Source organism: Myotis yumanensis, unplaced genomic scaffold (assembly GCF_028538775.1).
Source record: "Myotis yumanensis isolate MYYU_CA2020_CCGP unplaced genomic scaffold, mMyoYum1.0.hap1 SCAF_2, whole genome shotgun sequence".
NCBI lineage: Eukaryota > Metazoa > Chordata > Mammalia > Chiroptera > Vespertilionidae > Myotis > Myotis yumanensis.
In genome coordinates, this window is record NW_027223753.1 from 46,208,107 (window position 1) to 46,217,305 (window position 9,199).

The following is a 9,199-nucleotide window of genomic DNA, read 5'->3' on the forward strand; positions in this document are numbered from 1 at the left end:
TTGTTTGCATTAGTCAAATTAGCAGTGAGGTTCACCTCCGTGTGTGTGTGTGTGTGTGTGTGTGTGTGTGTGTGTGTGTGTGTGTCTTAGTGCTTAAATAATATTTATTGAGTTGACTCAATGTTGGTGGTGACTTATCTTCCTTGTTGGTAAATTTTATAAGGTGTATATTGAAAAAACACCTGTCTCACAGAAGTATAAATCTTTCAGATGCTTTCAGGGAAAACAAGTCTTAAGCATTTGTTCGTTTGGCTTTCTGTTTAGAAATTATTCTCTCTTCAGAATATGAGTCATCTTGCATGATTAAACAAAATGTTAAAGGACGATGAGTGTCAGAACAAAATTAATCCCATTAAAAGGAACAAAGGACTTCAAAGAGCAGAGGAATATTATCAAGCAAGTGGAATGGGTTAATTATTGCACTTAAGACAATTAGTGATGAAAGCATCCACCTTTCTTTCTTTCTTTCTTTCTTTGTGGACAGTAGTTTTTAGGGAGGGGAAACCATTGTTTCATCTAATGTACCAGCACCTCAGATTTGTTCTGTTCTAAACGTTCATCAACTTAATCTCCATATTCCACAACAACTGTGTAGAAACTGTTTGGGGAAACTTCCCAGCACTGGCCCTTTAAGTGTTATCTCCTTTGTTGTTGTACTGCACTCATTTTTGAGGCAACTTTGCCTTAAAATAATGGTACATTAATTGTTACAGCAATGCAGAATTCCTTGGAAAAGTATATTAGCAAATAAAACCTAGCAATTAAATAACTGGATAATATATAGTTACCAAATCAGATTTATTCTAGTATCACAAAGATGGTTTAATATTGAAAGTCAAATGTAATTCACTACTTTAACAGAATAAAGGAGAAAAATCATAGCATATTATAGATAAAGAATAAGAATTTAACAAAATTCCATGTCCATTCAAGATTAAATATATATTGAGGAATAGAAGATTTCTTTCATCTGAAATAGTATTTATAAGACAAAAAAATAAAACAATAAAAGCCACATATTTAAAGCTTTGCCCTGAGATTAGGAATGAGACATGACCTATTTCTAGTCAACATAATCATGTCAGAAGTAGAGAGTTAGAAGAAAGAGTCAGAGATCATACAGTATCACTTCTGTTGCATTCTATTGGTTATCAGTGACTCAGGAGGCCAGCTCAGATTCCAAGTGAGAGAAATTAGCCTCTACTTCTTGGTGGGGGGAGGGGAGGGGACATGACAAGATCACTTGTTTAAACAGCAGGTGGGATGGGAGATACTGTTATGGCCATCTTCCGAAGTCTATTGCCCCCATGTTGTCTCTAGTGTTTCCCCAACAGCCATCAAAGGATGGAATTAACTAAGCCATACCTTTAAAAAAAACAGTAAATAATATTTTTCTCTAAGAATCCTTTATAATAAAAGGGTACTATGCAAACTGACCCTAACAGCAGAAAGACTGGGAATGACTGGTCACTATGACACACACTGACCACCAGGGGGCAGACGCTCAATCCAGGAGCTGTCCCCTGGTGGTCAGTGCGCTCCCACAGGGGGAGCTCTGCTCAGCCACAAGCAAGGCTGATGGCTGCCAGCACAGCGGTGGTGGTGGGAGCCTCTCCCGCCTCCTCAGCAGCGCTCAGGATGTCCGACTACAATTTAGGCCTGCTCCTCGCTGGGCTCCCGGGCTGCCAGAGGGATGTCTGCTTGCCAGCTTAGGCCCAATCCCCCAGGGAGCAGGCCTAAGCCAGCAGGTGGTCATCCCCCGAGGGGTCCCAGACTGCGAGAGGGCACAGGCCCGGCCGAGGGACCGCCCCCCCCCCCCCCACCGAGTGTACAAATTTTTGTGCACCAGGCCTCTAGTTAAATATAAAGTCAGCTGAGAAATGTGGCATTTAAAAATAATTCTAAACAAAGTAGCTCATGATGGAAAAGTTCAAATAGTTTCGCAGCACATCTTTATCACTATCCCTTCTGTATTAGGAATTTGACCCAGTACCAGTGAAATGGGAGCTCCGTGAAAGCCTGGTTTCTTTCTCTGCTCTATTCAAAATCCAAGTCTCATGTTATTGTACCTGATGTCCAGCTGCAAGGGAACCAGGAATTTGAGTTTTGACTCCAACACTGGGGAGGCTGGACTCATAAACAGGAATTTCCCCAATTGTAAAAAGTTATTCAAACTGTGATTATGACTATGAATGTTCATTGCATGGAATCAATTTTTCTGGCACATTTTTGCAAATGCTTCACCTAGTTTGTCTCTTCCTTTTTATTTTTATTTTTTATTTTGGTTTTGGATCTTTACATAGAGAAATATATATATCCTTCTCTAGTCATATTTTGTTATTTCTTTCTCTAATCATATTTACTTATTATTTCTTTGTGGTTTCTTACATTAGATGATGTTTGAATTCCTAAATAATCTGTCTGCAGAGAAAAAGTACCCGATCATGAGCATGGGGACATTCTGATCCACATTCTCCACCGTTTCAATCCCAGTCTCTAGCGCTGCATGAATATGCTGCTTTTGTTATTGTCCAGTCTGTGGAAAGAGAAATTATAAACTTAAAATCTTTGTTTCAGCCTTCATTATATGGCACAATGGTATTTATTCAGAGGGCTTGATAGGAAATGATCTTGTTGACATAAGTACTTTGACAATTCAGAGCACTGGGCTAGTCATCCCCTTCTCATGAGATAAGAAAAGGAAACTGGAAAACATTGACATTCCTGGGCCCTCAGAAGTACAAGGACGAGAGTCTAGACAGTTGAGGAAAAGAGCAGTTTAACTGTAATAGCTTCTGTTTGCTCATGTGCATAAAATACCTCTGAAAGAATGGATACAAACTACCAATAGTGCTTTTCTCTAAGAAGGGGAACTGAGTGGCAGTGGGACATGGATGGAATGACTCTTCCCTCTTATACCATTACTAGAGGCCCAATGCACAAAATTCGTGCAAGGGGCTCGGCCCTCACAGCCCTGGCTCATCAGGAAGGTTGTCCAGAAGGTCATTCAGCTGTCTGGTCTCATTAGCATATTACCCTTTTATTATTATAGATACTTTTAGATTTTTTTTAATCATGTGCCTGTGCTACCTATATAATAAGTGATAGATAAAAATAATACATTTAAATAAATATATTTTTTTAAATCCTGTGTTATAGATAGGTATCATGAAGCTTCTTGTAATAGTCAAGGTTTTAAAAAAAAAAATTCTTTTAGGACCATTCAATTCAGACTTTATGCTTATCTCACAGGAATCTAACCACTGTAAAACAGAGGGATAACCACAAAAGCTCATAAATATCTTATTGTTTATTTAACCTCTAGTATGAATTTGTTCTCTTAAATTGAAAATCAACCATACAGTCTTGTGTTAAACCAACTCATCATTTTATAAGCCCTCTGTTCATTAGAAAAGACTTTCAACTATTGGTCTACATTTTATAATTTTTAAAAAATATATTTTGCCCTAGCTGGTTTGGCTCACAGAGCCTTAGCCTGTGGACTGAAGGGTCCCAGGTTCAATTATGGTCAAGGGCACATTCCCGCGTTGCGGGCTTCATCCCCAGTAGGGGGCGTGCTGGAGACAGCTGATCAATGATTCTCTCTCATCATTGATGTTCTTATCTCTCCCTCTTCCTTCCTCTCTGAAATCAATAAAAAATATGTATATTTTTAGGGGATTTTTTGATTTTCTTTGATATACTAGTATATTTTAAATTGATTTCAGAGAGGGAGAGAGAGATAGAAAGATCAATGATAAGAGTGGATCCTTGATTGGCTGTCTCCTGATGCCCCCTACTGGGGATTGAGCCTACAACCCAGGCATGTGACCTGAGCAGGAATTGAACCATGACCTCCTAGTTCTTAGGTCGATGTTCAACCTATGTCACAGCAGCCAGGCTTTCTGATTTTTGTTTGAACAGTTGTGGCAGTTATATTGCTCTCAGCAAATGGACATTTGGATTTATATTTCAGCCTTCTATGAGTTTAATTAATATAGATAAATTCCTGTAAGATTGATAATGCCACCCTATTACTTGGCATATGTAATAAACTATTCCTTCAATTATATAAAAATGTGGATGTCTGTAAATAAAGGCTAAAATAGAATAGGGGAATATAATAATAAATAATGATGAAAATAATGGCTACATTATCTGCAGGCATACTGTGTCAGCAAGCATCGCACAAGAGCTTTACACATATTGTTTTCTCATTTTCAAAGCAACATTAGGCAGGAACTGTTCCTTAGAGGTGAGGAAAATGAGGTTTAGAGAGGTTGTGTAACTGGCCCATGGTCATACAGCCAGCAAGTGGCAGAGCTGGGATTCAAACCTGTGCCTGTCCAAACACTGTGGTCTCAACCAGTAACTGCTTCTGACAGGAAAATAACAGGTTAAAATTACATTGTGGGAAATGTTTTGCTTTTTACAAAAAATAATTTTTTTTATTTAACATTTTCAAGTTTAAAATTCAAAAGGAAATAAATATATTCCTCTGGCTTCCTGGTAAAACTATAAATACATCTGAGAAGGCAGTAATAGGTAACCCAGCAGGAACTGGAATAGACTGCTGCACTTGGCTATTCTGGTAACTCACCGTCAGCACCAGGATCCGGGAGGAGGCTTCTGAGGGCCTGGCGCCCAGGGAGGCCACAGCTGAAATAGGAGGCGATGAAAGGGGCCCAGAGCTGGAAACCGAGTCCAGGGCAGCTGCTTCTTCTAGGGCAGTTCTGCAGACATGAGAGACAGGGGAAGGGGAAATGAGGCAGCCCAGACATCAAACTGCAGCCTTTGGAAGCATGACCCAGTGAGTCTTGCCTCTGTCCTCCCTCCCCTCTACCCACCTCTCTCCAGGCCTCCCCCATGCCCCAAGACCACAACACTCCACTTGAAGACACTGGCTAAGGCTTCAAATGAGTCCGAGTGAGAAAACGCCTTGAGGCCTGTCTGCACCTACAGCCAGGGTCTCTGACCTTCAGATAATTTCTCTTGTTTACTTCATCTTTCATTCTTCCAGAGATGAGATATGTTTTCATTATGAAAAATGTCAAATATACAGCAGTGAGATAACTTTACAATGAACACACACTCACCCACTAGATTCTATTGTTAACAATTTGTTCTACTTGCTTATCACTCATCTGTTCATCCTTCTCTTCACCCAGGATTGAATCTTTAAAAAAAAATGTTTTTATTGATTTTAGAGAGAGAGGAAGGGAGGGAGCGAGAGGAACAGGAATGTGAGAAACATTGATGGGTTGCCTCCCGTATGCAACCCACCAGGGATCAAACCCACAACTCAGACATGCGCCCTGACTGAGAGTCAAACCAGTGACTTTTGGTGCACAGGACAACACTCAGCCAACTGAGCCACACTGGCCAGGGACAGGATTGAGGATTAAGTCTTAATTCTGGAAGCTTAAGATGGAGCAAAAGAGATGGCCATCCACAGAGATGAGCATCTTCCAGCTGAAACATCTTGTGATGCAATCTACCCTGAGTACTTGGTGTCCTGAGGTCTCAAGCCCTCCCCAGCTCCTCAGCTCTAGCTACTCTCAGCCTTTCTTCCTTCTCTCACCATCAACACTAGTTCTCAACATCTTCATTCATAAGATGTCAGGTCCCTAAAAGCTTATACAGGGAAAGGGATTTTAATAGTCAACAAGGTCCAACTCCTACAGAGTAAACAAACCTCTCCCTTGGGTATTTATATCCTCACAGGAATAAGTTCTTAATAATAATAATAATAATCCTATATAATAAAAGGCTAATATGCAAATCAACTGAACAGCAGAACGACTGGTTGCTATGACGCACACTGACCACCAGGGGGCAGACGCTCAATACAGGAACTGCCCTCTGGTGGTCAGTGCACTCCCACAGGGAGAGTGCCGCTTAGCCAGAAGCCCTGAACCGGACTCACAGCTGGTGAGCACAGAGGCGGTGGAGGGTTAAGGATGTCCAATGGCTCCTGGACTGCAAGAGGGTGCAGGCTGGGCTGAGGGACACACACACACACACACACACACACACACGAGTGTGCAAATTTTGTGCACCAGGCCTCTAGTAAGAAGAAGAAGGAGAAGGAGAAGGAGAAGGAGAAGGAGAAGGAGAAGGAGAAGAAGTTGTTCTATACAGTAATAACAGCTTTCATTTGTATAATGGCTTGGAGTTATGAAAGGGCTTTCACTTACAACCTGGCTTGCAGAGAAAATGATGGCATCTGAGCACTCCAGGGTAAACCACAACAGCTGGTCCATGGGTCTGGCACCCCAACCTTTGCTCATTGCCCTGCGTTTGAGAGCCCTGGTATCTCAGCATCGAGTAACCCTACTCCAGGCATGGCTGGGCAGCTCCTCTGCCCCAAGAATCAACAGCACCAGACGCTACTAATCAAGGAAGTTGCCCAACATCCCTGAATCTCAATTTTCTCTTCTGAAGAATGGGAATATTGACTCCCTGAAAGAATTACTGTGGACAATGAAATTGGATAATACACTGAGCCCTTTGCTAACTAATTTATTTCTCTTCTATGGTTGAGTCCTCTCCCTAACCCCTGGCGGTAGGTACTATTATTTACCCCATTGTAAAGATGAGAAAACCGAGGACCAAAATTGTTAAAAATTACTTTCCCAGCGTAACATAGTTAAGTAAGAGTCAGTTCCAGGACTGGAATCAGGTAGGTTTGGCTGCAATGCCCACCCTTTTAACCTCTATACCACTGAATGGTGATTTTGTTCCCCCAGAAAAATCTGGAAATATTTTCGTTGTCACAACTGATGAGGTCCAGCATCTAGTGGGTAGAGACCAGGATGCCTCCAGATATCCTACAAGGCACCCAATACCCCTTCACAATTAAGACTTATCCAGTGCAAATCCAAATGTCAACAGTGCCAACGTTGAGAAACCATGTTGTATATTTACAACCCTCCAACTAGAGGAGAAACAAAAATCTAAGGATGAAGCATAGGTTTGGAAGCATTGATTGTTGTTTTAGGATCAGCCACTCTGGAAGGTGTCAGGCCCCATCAGGACAAACATTCCAGCAGGAATGCTGAGGATGGGCCCACCGCCCATCAGGCCTCAGTCCTGTGAATCAGGTACCATCCCAGGCACTGTTGCCTAGGAAGCCACAATTCTCATTTGGCAACAGTAGGATCCAAAGCCACATTCGGTTCTTTTTCTACTGTGTGTGTGTGTGTGTGTGTGTGTGTGTGTGTGTGTGTGTGTGTTTGAGAGAGAGAGAGAGAGAGAGAGAGAGAGAGAGAGAGAGAGAGAAGAGAGAGGAAGAAGAAGAAGAAGAAGAAGAAGGGGAAGGGGGAGGGGGAGGGGAGGGGAAGGGGGAGGAGGGGGGAGGGGGAGAAGGAGGAGAAGGAGGAGAAGGAGGAGAGGAGAAGAAGGAGGAGAAAAAGAAGGAGAAGAAGATTCTAAACTCCCTTGGCAAATTGTTCGAAGCTCTGGGTACTAGATAATTAGAGACAAGCCAAGAATTCAGTAAAGAAGGAACCAGACAAGCCAGCCAAGGAGCCAAAGGAATTTCTGTTGTCACTTCCCTTCAGTGTGATTCCCCAGCAGCTGCTCCTTCCAAAGCCTCAGCAGGAAGGTTGTTGCTGCGGGAAGCAGAGCAGCCTCCGGGCCTTGGATGCCTGTGGAGACTTCAGTTCAATGACTGATGTCTGAGGAAGGAAGCCGGCCGGCTGGCTGGCTGGGTGGGGAGGGCTGCCACAGTCCACATGAAGCAGGAACACCATCAGGAGGAGAAGAGAGGCCTCGTAGGGTCTGTCTCTGTTTGTCAACATGAAAATGTGTCCAAGAGAGGTGGTTACATGAAAAAATAAAAGTTTACAGAACAGCTCAGAGGATGAGATCGTTAAATTACAGTGTGTGTGTGTGAGAGAGAGAGAGAGAAAGGTTTGGAAGATGCTCACTGAAAAAGTAAGTATGGTTATTTCTGAGCAATAGGGTTTTGAACAATTTCTCTTTTCTTTAGGCTTTCTGGACTTCTTTGCTAATGAGGTATTCTTATTTTTGGAACCCAAGCCACCAGTTTTATGTGTGACAAGGTAGAGATGAACGGAGGGGTAGCAAAAGGTGTGTGGAGTAGCAGAACCGTCACCAGGCTTTCAGAGGAGGCTTGAGGATTAATCACATTCAAGGGCTCCGTGCCTGGGGCCTTCACCAGCGAGAAGCTAGTTAACACACCAGACTGGGCCCTGGTCATGGCAGAGGCGGGAAGAAACATTGTTTATCAAGACCAGGGGCTTAGGAAGCCTGCTGCCCCCTCAGTGGTTCTCTTGCTGGGGTGAGCCTCCCTTAGGCGCTGGTACAATTGCGTGTTCTAAACCAGGACCACCTTCCTCACCAGAAACAAAGTCCTGGCTGAGAATGCCCAGGCCCCCAGCCAGAGTCACAGAGTCACACAGTTGCAGGGGGGAAGCCGCCCAGAAGTCCTCGCCTTGTCAACTCCTGCCCCTCCTGGAGCTTGACTTCCCTCTGTCATGTGGTTCATCATCCTGGGCTTGTGCCACCCAAGTGCCAGGAAACCCCAGTTTAGGGTTTTGGGCAGTGTTCATGTTAGGACGTTCTTCATTCTTCTGGGCTCAAATCAGCCTCCCTGTAACCTCCACATTTTGGTCCAGACAAAACTATTTTACCTCTTTTCATCTTATCTTTTTAAAAACATGGTTTTAAGGGTTACCATCACCTTCAAATAAAGTTGAAATATTTTTTCCTAGGTGCACTTTGGGTTATGAGGACCGCAGGTCAGGGCTGTAACATAAGCAGGAAAGGGGGATGGGAGCCCGGGAGATCTGAGCAGGAGTGCAGGGAACTGCGGGCTGGGAACAGAAGGTGTCCCAGGGAGTAGCCGCCTATCTTCCCGCTCTCCTTACACCTCTCCTTCCATTTTCTCAGGCTCCTGGAGCCACTTGGTAAGCAGGACTCGGTCCCCCATGGCTCCTGGATTTCCTTCTTCCAGTTACAGCAGTCAGTCCCAGATCTGGAATCTCTCAGCCCCAATTCCAAACTCCTGAACGATTATTATTGGCCCAGGTTGCATCCAGTGCAACTAGCTGAGGCCAAGGGAAAGAAGTAAACTATGTCCATACACAGCTCCTGAGAATGTCTGTTGGAAGAAGTACTTAAAGAGGTTATGGGACCTGTACAGATTCCTCCCCAAAAGGGCCCACTTCAGCAC